Here is a 9,981-nt window from a genome sequence, read left to right as displayed (position 1 = left end):
CTTTCTTCAGGCTAAGAAAATGTACACGTTTTTCTTCTAATTCCAGTGAATATTCTGGAAATTTATAGTCCTGTCCCATATTACTTGAGACTATAGTTATTAAGATCTTAGTGCCAAAAGAAAGAATAAAGATTTTGCATAGATAAAAGGAATTTGGTCAGATTATTAGAAACCAGAAAACTGGTGGAAATGGAAATAGATACCAGTACCTGTTCAAGTAGTAGAATTTTCTAGCAATCTGTGTTCCCAAGATCCAGGAACATTCAAACAATATGATCCAGGGTCCACATTTAGGTATCAAAAATTATTAACCAAATAGTTTCCTTTGTATTCCTGAATGATTTCCAGGAATGAAAGTTCCCAAATAAATTTTATTTTTTAAAATGCATTGCATAGATTTGAGAAGGTGGTAAGCATGAAAACCATAACACTGTCACAGGAACATGAAGTTCCTTATGATAGGCACATGGACTTTGGTGGGACTGAGTCTGTAGGCATGTGTTAAATTATAATGTCATTTGCAGAGACATGGAGGGAACTAGAGACTGTCATACTGAGTGAAATAAGTCAGAGAAGACAAATATTATATGATATTGCTTATATGTGGAATCTAAAAAAAATGGTAAGAATGAACTTACTTACAAAACATAGAGTCACAGATGTAGAAAACAAACTTATGGTTACCAAGGGGGAAGGGGAAGAAGGATAAACTGGGAGATTGGGATTGACATATACACACTACTATATATAAAATAGATAACTAATAAGAACCTGCTGTATAGCAAAGGGAATTCTACTCAACACTCTGTAATGACCTATATAGGAAAAGAATAAAAAAACAGTGGAAATATGTATATGTATAACTGATTCACTTTGCTGTACAGCAGAAATTAACCAACATTGTAAATCAACTGCACTCCAATAAAAATTAATTGAAAAATGAAAACTTGTAATGGTCATAACATGGTAGAGAGATAGCAATAAGACTAACAGTAGGGTAAATAGGAATGCAGTTTCATAAGACTTAGAAGAGAGTTAATGTTCCAATTTGGTACTAGAAGTTAGGAGAAGGAAGTTTTTTTTAATCTCTTTGCAAAGGCTGCTTCCCAGGTACCTTAAATTATTAGATACAATTAAACATGTATAGATTTGTGGGGAATGACAGTCTAGGGTATTTGTCTTTTAATTTTTCTTTATATTAATCATCCTAAAATCTTGTTTATCAGTATGTAGTGAAAGAAAAGTGACATAATTGTCTGGTACAAAGATTTATTTTCCCAGGGAAAATGATACAAATCCAGCAATCAAATTAATTAAATTCTTTAGCTGGAAAGTGAGTTCATTGGTGCCTTGTGTAGTCTAATGTCAAGGTGTAAATTCTGGTGCTCAGAATAACAAGACTGGGGAGGAAACTCGTATTAGCAATCAAGAATCCTAAACCAACAGAGGGAGAGAAAAAAACCAAACAAACAGATCCATTAAAATTTGGAAGAGAAAGAAAAAAAAGTTGTAGTAGTTTTGGCTCCCTGCATTCAAGTGTCTCAGTCTGAAGAATCTGGGTGCAGGCTAGGCCTAGTAGTTTGCTTTAAATCCAAGTTTCCCAAGAAACTTTTTTGCTATGCGTAGACATTCAGGAGGTAGATGTATGATGTCTTTTCAACTGGGAAACACGAATCCAAGGATCAGTTCCCTGAAAGTTTACTTAAGTGTTTATAATTAACAATACCTGATAAGGTTCCTTCCAGTGAGGTATATGTGTAGTCTTAAATTGGTATCATTTCTAGTAAATAAAGTGGATTAATAGATTTAAGATCATGCAGAGCTTCCTGAAGTTTATTCTTGATAAAAGGCAAACCTTGGATCTGTTGATAATAAGCTTGTGTTAAAGCTTTACAAAATTTGTCCATATCAGCCTACTATAAAAGAGAAGAGCTAATGTTGGGGTGAGATCACAAGATGCATAGGCATTCAGTAAGGAGGTTCTGTGTGGCTAGTCTATGAGTTCTTTTTGGATGGAGTCAATGGCTATGAGACCGGAAGGCAAACCTTTGGCCACAGCACTGAAGTTCATCCAATAGTTTTGCAAGTTTTAATTTTAGAGTACAATTTATTTATTCCACTTTCTCTGAGAAATGTGAAAATGAAGCTTCTAAGCAACAGGCAGAGACTTACCAAGTATCTTAATTACTCTTCTGATGAAATAAGACCCCTAATATCAGACAAACAGGAGAGTTTTCCAAAATGAGAAATGCAAAGCATAAAAGTTGCTTTGCTACTAACAGAGCAGCTGCTTTATGGCAAGAAAAGGCTCTAGCTAACCAGAAAACATGCAGAAAAATAGTAAGAATATATTTATAGCCATATGAGGCTTAATTAAATCCATTTGTAGATGTTCAAAAGAGCCTAAAGATGTTGGTTTATGTTCATGACTCGCCTTTATAGTTTTCTCAGGATTGTAGCCTTCACAGATAGTGTGTACACTATCACAAACATCCTCAGAAACATCCTCTGAGATCTTGTTGAAATTTTCTAACTAAGCCCTATTTAAGATAGATTTTAGTTTCTTTTACATGATGGGTTAAAAATTTTGAGAGACTTCATCTCAATGTTTCAAGAGAGTCCATAGAGGTAAATATCATAGTGTGTTCAGAGACCATCTGGGTGGAATAAACAATTTAATCCATTCTAGCATGTATATATGTGTGTGTTTGTTGTTGTTCTGTTCTGTTTGTCTTTCCACAATTGAGTGCTTGGTACTGGAGTTGTTCCAAGACCTGAGTAGAGTTCTCTACAGGATCAGTTAGCTATACAACTGCTGCCATTATGCATATAGAAGGGTGAGCTTTTCCTATAAGGTTAAGTGAAAACTTATAATAACAATGATTTCTGATATCTGTTGTCCTGTTTAGTTAGGATCATCAGTGCTTGTCCCAAATTTTCACATACACATAGAAATGAAGTTTTATGTTTATTGGGTAATTAAAGGTAAGGCGTTTTGAAGGAAATGCTTAATTACTGGAGACAATCTATAGTGATTCTGTCTAAGCCAAAGGCTCATGTTTGTCAGCTTCCCTCAAGTGTATAAGGAGGTATTCAGTTCTAGAAATTTAGAAATCTAATATACAATATCCTGTGGGACCCAGAACTCCTCCAAGTTTTCTTCTAATAATCGATCAGGGAAAAAGATAAATAGCTTCCTATTTGGGGGGAAACAATTACCATTCTGTATATTGTCATGGCTTAGAAAATGTACTTACATCTGGAAAAAATGGAGTTTTTCTTTAAAAGTTTTGTCAGTAAATAGAGAGAATCAATTCTGGAAGACTTTCAGTCTGGAGAACACAGCAGGAGATCAACCATATATATAAGAGTGGAATTCTAGTTGAGCATTTGCAAAAAGTAAGAGGATGCTTCTCTATCAGCGTAAGGTAACAATCACATGTATTGTTTATTTCCTTAAGTAAATGCAAAAAAAGATACTTTGAGTTTTGTTGGAAAGGTGTACTTAAAAAAAAAATGCTGAACATATATCTACCAGTACAAAGTTAGCTGTCTCAGGAATTGAAAACAGGATGTATAATGGTTGGCGACTACAGGGAAGTGAAGTATGAACTTGCTAATGGCCCATAAGTTTTGTAGAACATGATAATCACATCCACTTGCCCTTTTGATATGCAAAAGGTATATGGCAGGTGTTAATACAGGAAATTTTGTGTCCTTTTTGGAGTTATGTGGTATCATGGGCCACTGGCTTTCAGTAGTCTCTTATAGTAATAGGTATTAGGCCAGTAACCACATAGATGGGTTGATTGAGAAATTTATGTGTTCAGCCTCATTGATATGTTCTAGATATGAAGTATCTTTAGCCAAGAGGTTGCTGGGAGTAGATCCAAGGTCTGAGATATTGATAGTGGAGGCACCAGAGTGAGGAATAAAACTATGCTATCATAAAATCAGGGATTAATTTCCTTCTGAGATTTCCAAAAATGATCATCTGGTTCATTTTTCATAATGGCCTTTCCAAATAGGTCTTCCAAATAGGCCCACAGACTCATTGTAGTGAAAGCACTAGGCAGAAAACTATACTGATCGGTTTCAGAGAGACAGAAATTTAGTGAGACAAAAGCAAAGTCTATGGGGTATTTCAGATTCTTACCAATGAAGCTTCTTTGTTACTCTGAAAAAGAAAGGATGGAAACATGATATGTTTACAGTATAGAGTGTAGTCTTGGAATCAATAATACAATGTGCTGTATGTATATCTTCTTTGGAAAAATGCTTCATCAGTCCTTTGCCTATTTTTTAATCAGGTTATTTGTGTTTTTGTTATTGAGTTGTAGAAGTTCTTTATATATTATGAATGATAATTCCTTATCATGTGAATAATTTGCAAATATTTTCTCCTATTGCACAGGCTATCTTTTCATTCTGTTGATTGCTTTCTTTGCTGTGCAGAAGGTTTTTAGTGTGATATAGTCCTACTTGTTTATTTTTTCTTGTGTTGCCTGTCTTTTTGATGTCACATCCAAGAAATCATTGCCAAGAGCAATGTCAAGAAGGTTTTCTCCTTTATTTTCTTCATGTAGTTTTACCATTTCAGTTCTTACATTTAATTCTTTCATCCATTTTGAGATAATTTTTGTGATGTTATAGGATAAGGGTCCAATTTCATTCTTTTGCATGTGAATATCCATTTTTCCTAACATCATTTATTAAAGAGATTATTGTTTCTCCATTGTATATTCTTGGAACTCTGTCAAAGATCAGTTGACTGCATATGTGTGGGTTAATTTCTGGGCTCTCTTTTCTGTTCCATTGGCCAAGATATACAAATAACCAACAGATATATGAAAAGGTTCTCACATAACTGGTCATCAAGGAAATGCACATCAAAACCACAATGAGCTATCTCTTCATACCTGTTAGAATGGTGATTATCAAAAAAAACAAAAGAACAAATGTTGGTGAGGATGTGGAGAAATTAGAACCCTTGTATATTGTTGGTGGGAATGTAAAATGGTACAGCTGCTATGGAAACAGTATGGATGTTGCTCAAAAATTTAAAAGTAAAACTACTATATGATCTGAAATCTCACTTCTAGGTATATATCCAAAAGAACTGAAATTATGATCTTGAAGAGATGTCTGTAATCTCATGTTCATTGCAGCATTATTCATAATAGCCCAGATATAGAAACAATGTAAATGTCCATCAATTGATCAATGGGTAATGAAAATATGATATATACTTATAATGAAATATTCAATTTTACATAGCAATTTGTTTTCTTTGTGTTAAATTGACATGTAAATCAGGACTCATCAGCTTTCAAATATGTGTAACATGGGCTTTTTAACTTTGCTGAACAAACCCAGCCTAAACAAAATGCAGTAATTTCAGGGAAGTAGGAGACATTTAAATAGTTATTATTTTATCCTGGAACATAGATACAGATTTGACTACATCTGATATGCTAGATATTGGAGGCAAAAAAATGTAAGTGCATGTTTATATATTTCAAAATTGCTTTTACTTCAATTGCAGCATAGAAAATATAACGATATAACCCTTAGTATTATGCTAAAGAAAAATAATTACACTCTTACAAGAACTTATCTTTAAGTAATCATTAATTCAAATCATTAATTTGTCTTTTACACGATTTAAGGCAAAATGTAAGTACATTGTGATATTTTAAATGACTTAGGAAGATTAAGAGAATAAAGTTAGATCATATTTTACAGTAAATTTGGCTATTATATCTGTAAAACTAGCACTATCTTGTGCAATGATGTGGCAATGATGTGGCATTTTTATTATCTTATCAAATAAAACACATCTCTATTTTTTTTATATCCATCTCCATAACACTGGCCAAAATCCTCATCCCTGTTTTCGTTTTAAAACACCACCTGGAGAAGCTCCAACATCAAACCAATCCAGCTCACTAATAAGCCAATAACCAGGTTTTCACTTCAAAGTGTCAGTAAAAAAAGAAAAGAAAAACACTAAGCAACTGCGTAGATTTGTCCCTTTGTAAATCCATGCTATCTAACCTTGATTGAGTCTGCAATGCAGCCTAGAATTTCCTCTACGTTTGTCTTGTCAGCTTCCTCTCCTTTTCTTCAGAAAGGCAGTTTTATTTCTTCTTTACTTCTCTTAAATCTCCAGTTCCACTAGGACCCTTAGTTGGACTCTGGAGATGACTTCATCATTTACTCATTTATAACCAGAACTGTCAGATGGGCTCTCTTCTAAAATTCAGTTCTTAAACCTGAACAATTACCTGTAATATCATCCATTTTGTTCTTTATGTCTCCTCTAAAATGGAATAGAAGTAGATTTCCCTACTCTGAAGGTAATCCTTTCACCACATAACTGAGATATTTTACCTTCTGGTCCTAAGGGACCGTACTATCTATTACCTATTTATCTTCTGTACCTTCAACTTCTTTCTCCTCTATATTCTTCTTACAAGCATTTAAATACGCTCATATCTCTGACACTTACACATTTTCTTTGGTCCCATTTTCCTCTCCAGTGTTTATCTCAGCCCTCTGCAAACTCCAAAATGTTATTTCTGCTGTGTCCCTACTTCTTTACTTTCATTCATGCCACAAATCTCTGTTATCTGGCTTCAGTTCTCACTCTTTTCCCCTGAAACTAGCATTGTGATATCACAAATATCTTTATTATTAAGAAATATAATGGACACCTTCAGTTTTATCATATCCTTGGGGCATTTTACATTGTATTGTTTCTTTTTGAAATACTTCCGTGTAACCATACATCTGGGGTTCCCTTCTTTTTATTTTTTTTATTGCATTTCTAGTGAAATACTCTTCCTTTTCTCATCTCATATTATATTCAGAGTTTTTACCCATCCTTTCATGATTCAGTTCACATTAATTCTGATGATACACTCATCTGGATAGCCAAACACCACTTTAATGACTGTCAGACTTATGTGTCGAACTAAACACAAAACATCACAGTTAACTCAAGACCAACGTGATTAAAACTGACAACAGTTTGTCTCTTGCTTCTCCTTATGTACATCTTGTCTCAGAGAACAGCATGATCATCTACCATACTCTCAACGCCTAAAACACAGAATCATCTTTGCATACCTCTTTCCCTCACTTTGCACAATCAGTGGATCTTCAATTCCTGAAATTCAGTTGATTCTACTTCCAAATTTTATATATATATATATATATATATATATATATATATATATATATATATTTAACTTTTTATTTTATATTGGAGTATAGTTGATTAACAATGTTTTGTTAGTTTCAGGTGTACAGTGAAGTGTTTCAGTTATACATATACATATATCTATTGCTTTTTTCAAATTCTTTCCCCATTTAGTTTGTTACATAATATTGAGCAGAGCTCTCTGTGCTATACAGTAGGTCTTAGTTGGTTATCCATGTTAAATATAGCAGTGTGTACATGTCAATCCCAAACTCCCTAACTATCCCTTCCCCCGGCCCTTACCCCTGGACACCATAAGTTCATTCTCTAAGTCTGTGAGTCTGTTTCTATTTTGTAACTAAGTTCTTTTGTATCATTTTATTTTTAGATTCTGCATATAAGTGATATCATATGATATTTCTCTTTCTCTGTCTGACTTACTTCATTCAGTATGACAATCTCTAGGTTCATCCATGTTGCTGCAAATGGCATTATTTCATTCTTTTTAATGGCTGAGTAATATTCCATTGTATATATGTACCACATCTTCTTTATCCATTCTTCTGTTGATGGAAACAGCTCATGTGTCTTAATATCATCAAAACAAACAACCCAATCAAAAAATGGGCAGAAGACTTAAATAGACTTCTCCAAAGAAGAAGTCTATTTCTCCAAAGAAGACATACAGATGGCCAAGAGGCACATGAAAAGATGTTCAACATTGCTAATTATTAGAGAAATTCAAATCAAAACTACAATGAGATGTCACCTCACACCAGTCAGAATGGCCATCATCAAAAAATCTACAAACAATAAATGCTGAAGAGGGTGTGGAGAAAAGGGAACCCTCTTGCACTGTTGGTGGGAATTAAATTGATACAGCCACTATGGAGAACAGTATGGAGGTTCCTTAAAAATCTAAAAGTAGAGCTACCATATTATCCTGCAATCCCACTCCTGGGCATATATCTGGAGAAAAACATGGTGCTGAAGAATGCATTCACCCCAACATTCATTGCAGCACCGTTTACAATATCCAAGACATGGAACCAAATTATATTTTTAAAACTTCCACTTGTCTTCATTTCCTCTGTCACATTTGTAATTCAAATAAAAGTATATTTTCCTTCTGACAACTAAAAATGTCTCTTAACTAACATTTTTCTATATTTCCAAGTCTCTTTTTTCTCTGTATTGGCTGAGAGTAATTTTTCCAATACATTAAATACGTCATGTCATTCTTTAGCTTAACAATCATAAATAGTTTTCTACTAGTACTAGAAGTAAGCCCAGACTTCTTAGTGTGATTGAAAAGGTATGCAACTTAATGGATACATTGTTAAAGGGAAATCACAAAACTCATGGGAAAGGGTGTTTCCAAAGAGCACCCTTGATAGAAGTTACTGGAACACATAAATCTCACCAAGTTGAAATTCTTCAATGAAACCAGTAATAGGGTTTGTTTTGGTAAAATGTTATTTCTACACCAAATTTCTCATTTAACTTCAAATGTCATTTTATTTAAGATGGAGGAATTGTCATTTATTTATGTAAAATAGATCAAATTAGAAAGTTTTCCTATTCACTGCTTAATTTTGTTTCAAACTCCTTAAACTTTTAAAATTCACACTATTAGATAGTTTGTGAGCAAATTCACCTTCAATGCTGCCAGCAGATAACAAGTTAATATACAAATGGAAAGTCCCACCCTGCTGGGATACTGTGACATTTTAATACCAACCAAAATATATTGGGACTTTGGGGATCTTGCAACATATGAGAAACTTACAAATTTCCAGCACCATCCTAGCCTAATAAAGACAAATTCAAAGAACAAAAGAAATAGAAGAGCCAGTCCATTTTCTGATTTGTAGGAATTTTCTTATTCCTATCAAATTTGACCAGAACTTACAATAATACTGACTTTTAATTAACATTGAAAATTTCTGGAAAAAATATTTTAAAAACAGAAAAATAAAAAAGAAGAATGCAAAGCAATGTTATTCTCACAAAGGGAAATAACTCACATCCTATAAATTCATTAATTTATCCAGACTATCTAGACTGAGTTGTTTTGTTTCTTGATTTCCAGAGAAAAAAATAACATTTTAGACCATGTTTTAGAGCATGATAGTGCATTCTAAATTATTTCTTTTAGTCATGGAATTAAAATTGGCTATTGAATGGTTATTAAATATGTGAGCGGTTACATTTTAAGACATTTTACTCACAAATTGGTTGGTATAGACATTTTTTGTCCTTAATTTGTGTCCTTGATTACAAATTTCTCATGGAAAAGCATTCACATCTCATATTTTTATAATCCCAGCCCCCGTCTGTCTCCCTGATTGAAGCATAAATGTCTCCTAATTGTCCCCATGTGTAGTCATTCTTCCTCCAGTTTACATCAAAATAATCTTCCTAAAGTTGAGCTCTAATCCCTACTTCCCTACTGTGGGTGAAATAGAGAAGACCTAAATGCCATCACCTAACTCGGTGTACTGTTTAAGGTCCATGCCGTTTCCCCAGAGATAAACTGTAGGCAGGGAATCAATACAGATGAAATCAGCCTAAATTCACAGTTAGAGTCCTTGACAAGCCTAGCACCAGTTTGAAGTGACCAAGTGGAGAATTAGTCACACAAGGGAATTAGTTCAGTAGGTACCTCAAAGAGCCTATATAAGTAATTTTGGATTCCAAGAACTTTAGAGTAAGCTGCCTTCAATTGTGTCCGGCTGTATTAGTCTCTACAATATCACATTAAAGCAGGCATGGGA

Source organism: Aethalodelphis obliquidens, unplaced genomic scaffold (genome assembly GCF_003676395.1).
Source record: "Aethalodelphis obliquidens isolate GAN/ISIS:26980383/991018 unplaced genomic scaffold, ASM367639v1 scaffold1, whole genome shotgun sequence".
Taxonomy (NCBI): Eukaryota; Metazoa; Chordata; class Mammalia; order Artiodactyla; family Delphinidae; genus Aethalodelphis; species Aethalodelphis obliquidens.
This window is presented reverse-complemented; position numbering follows the sequence as displayed.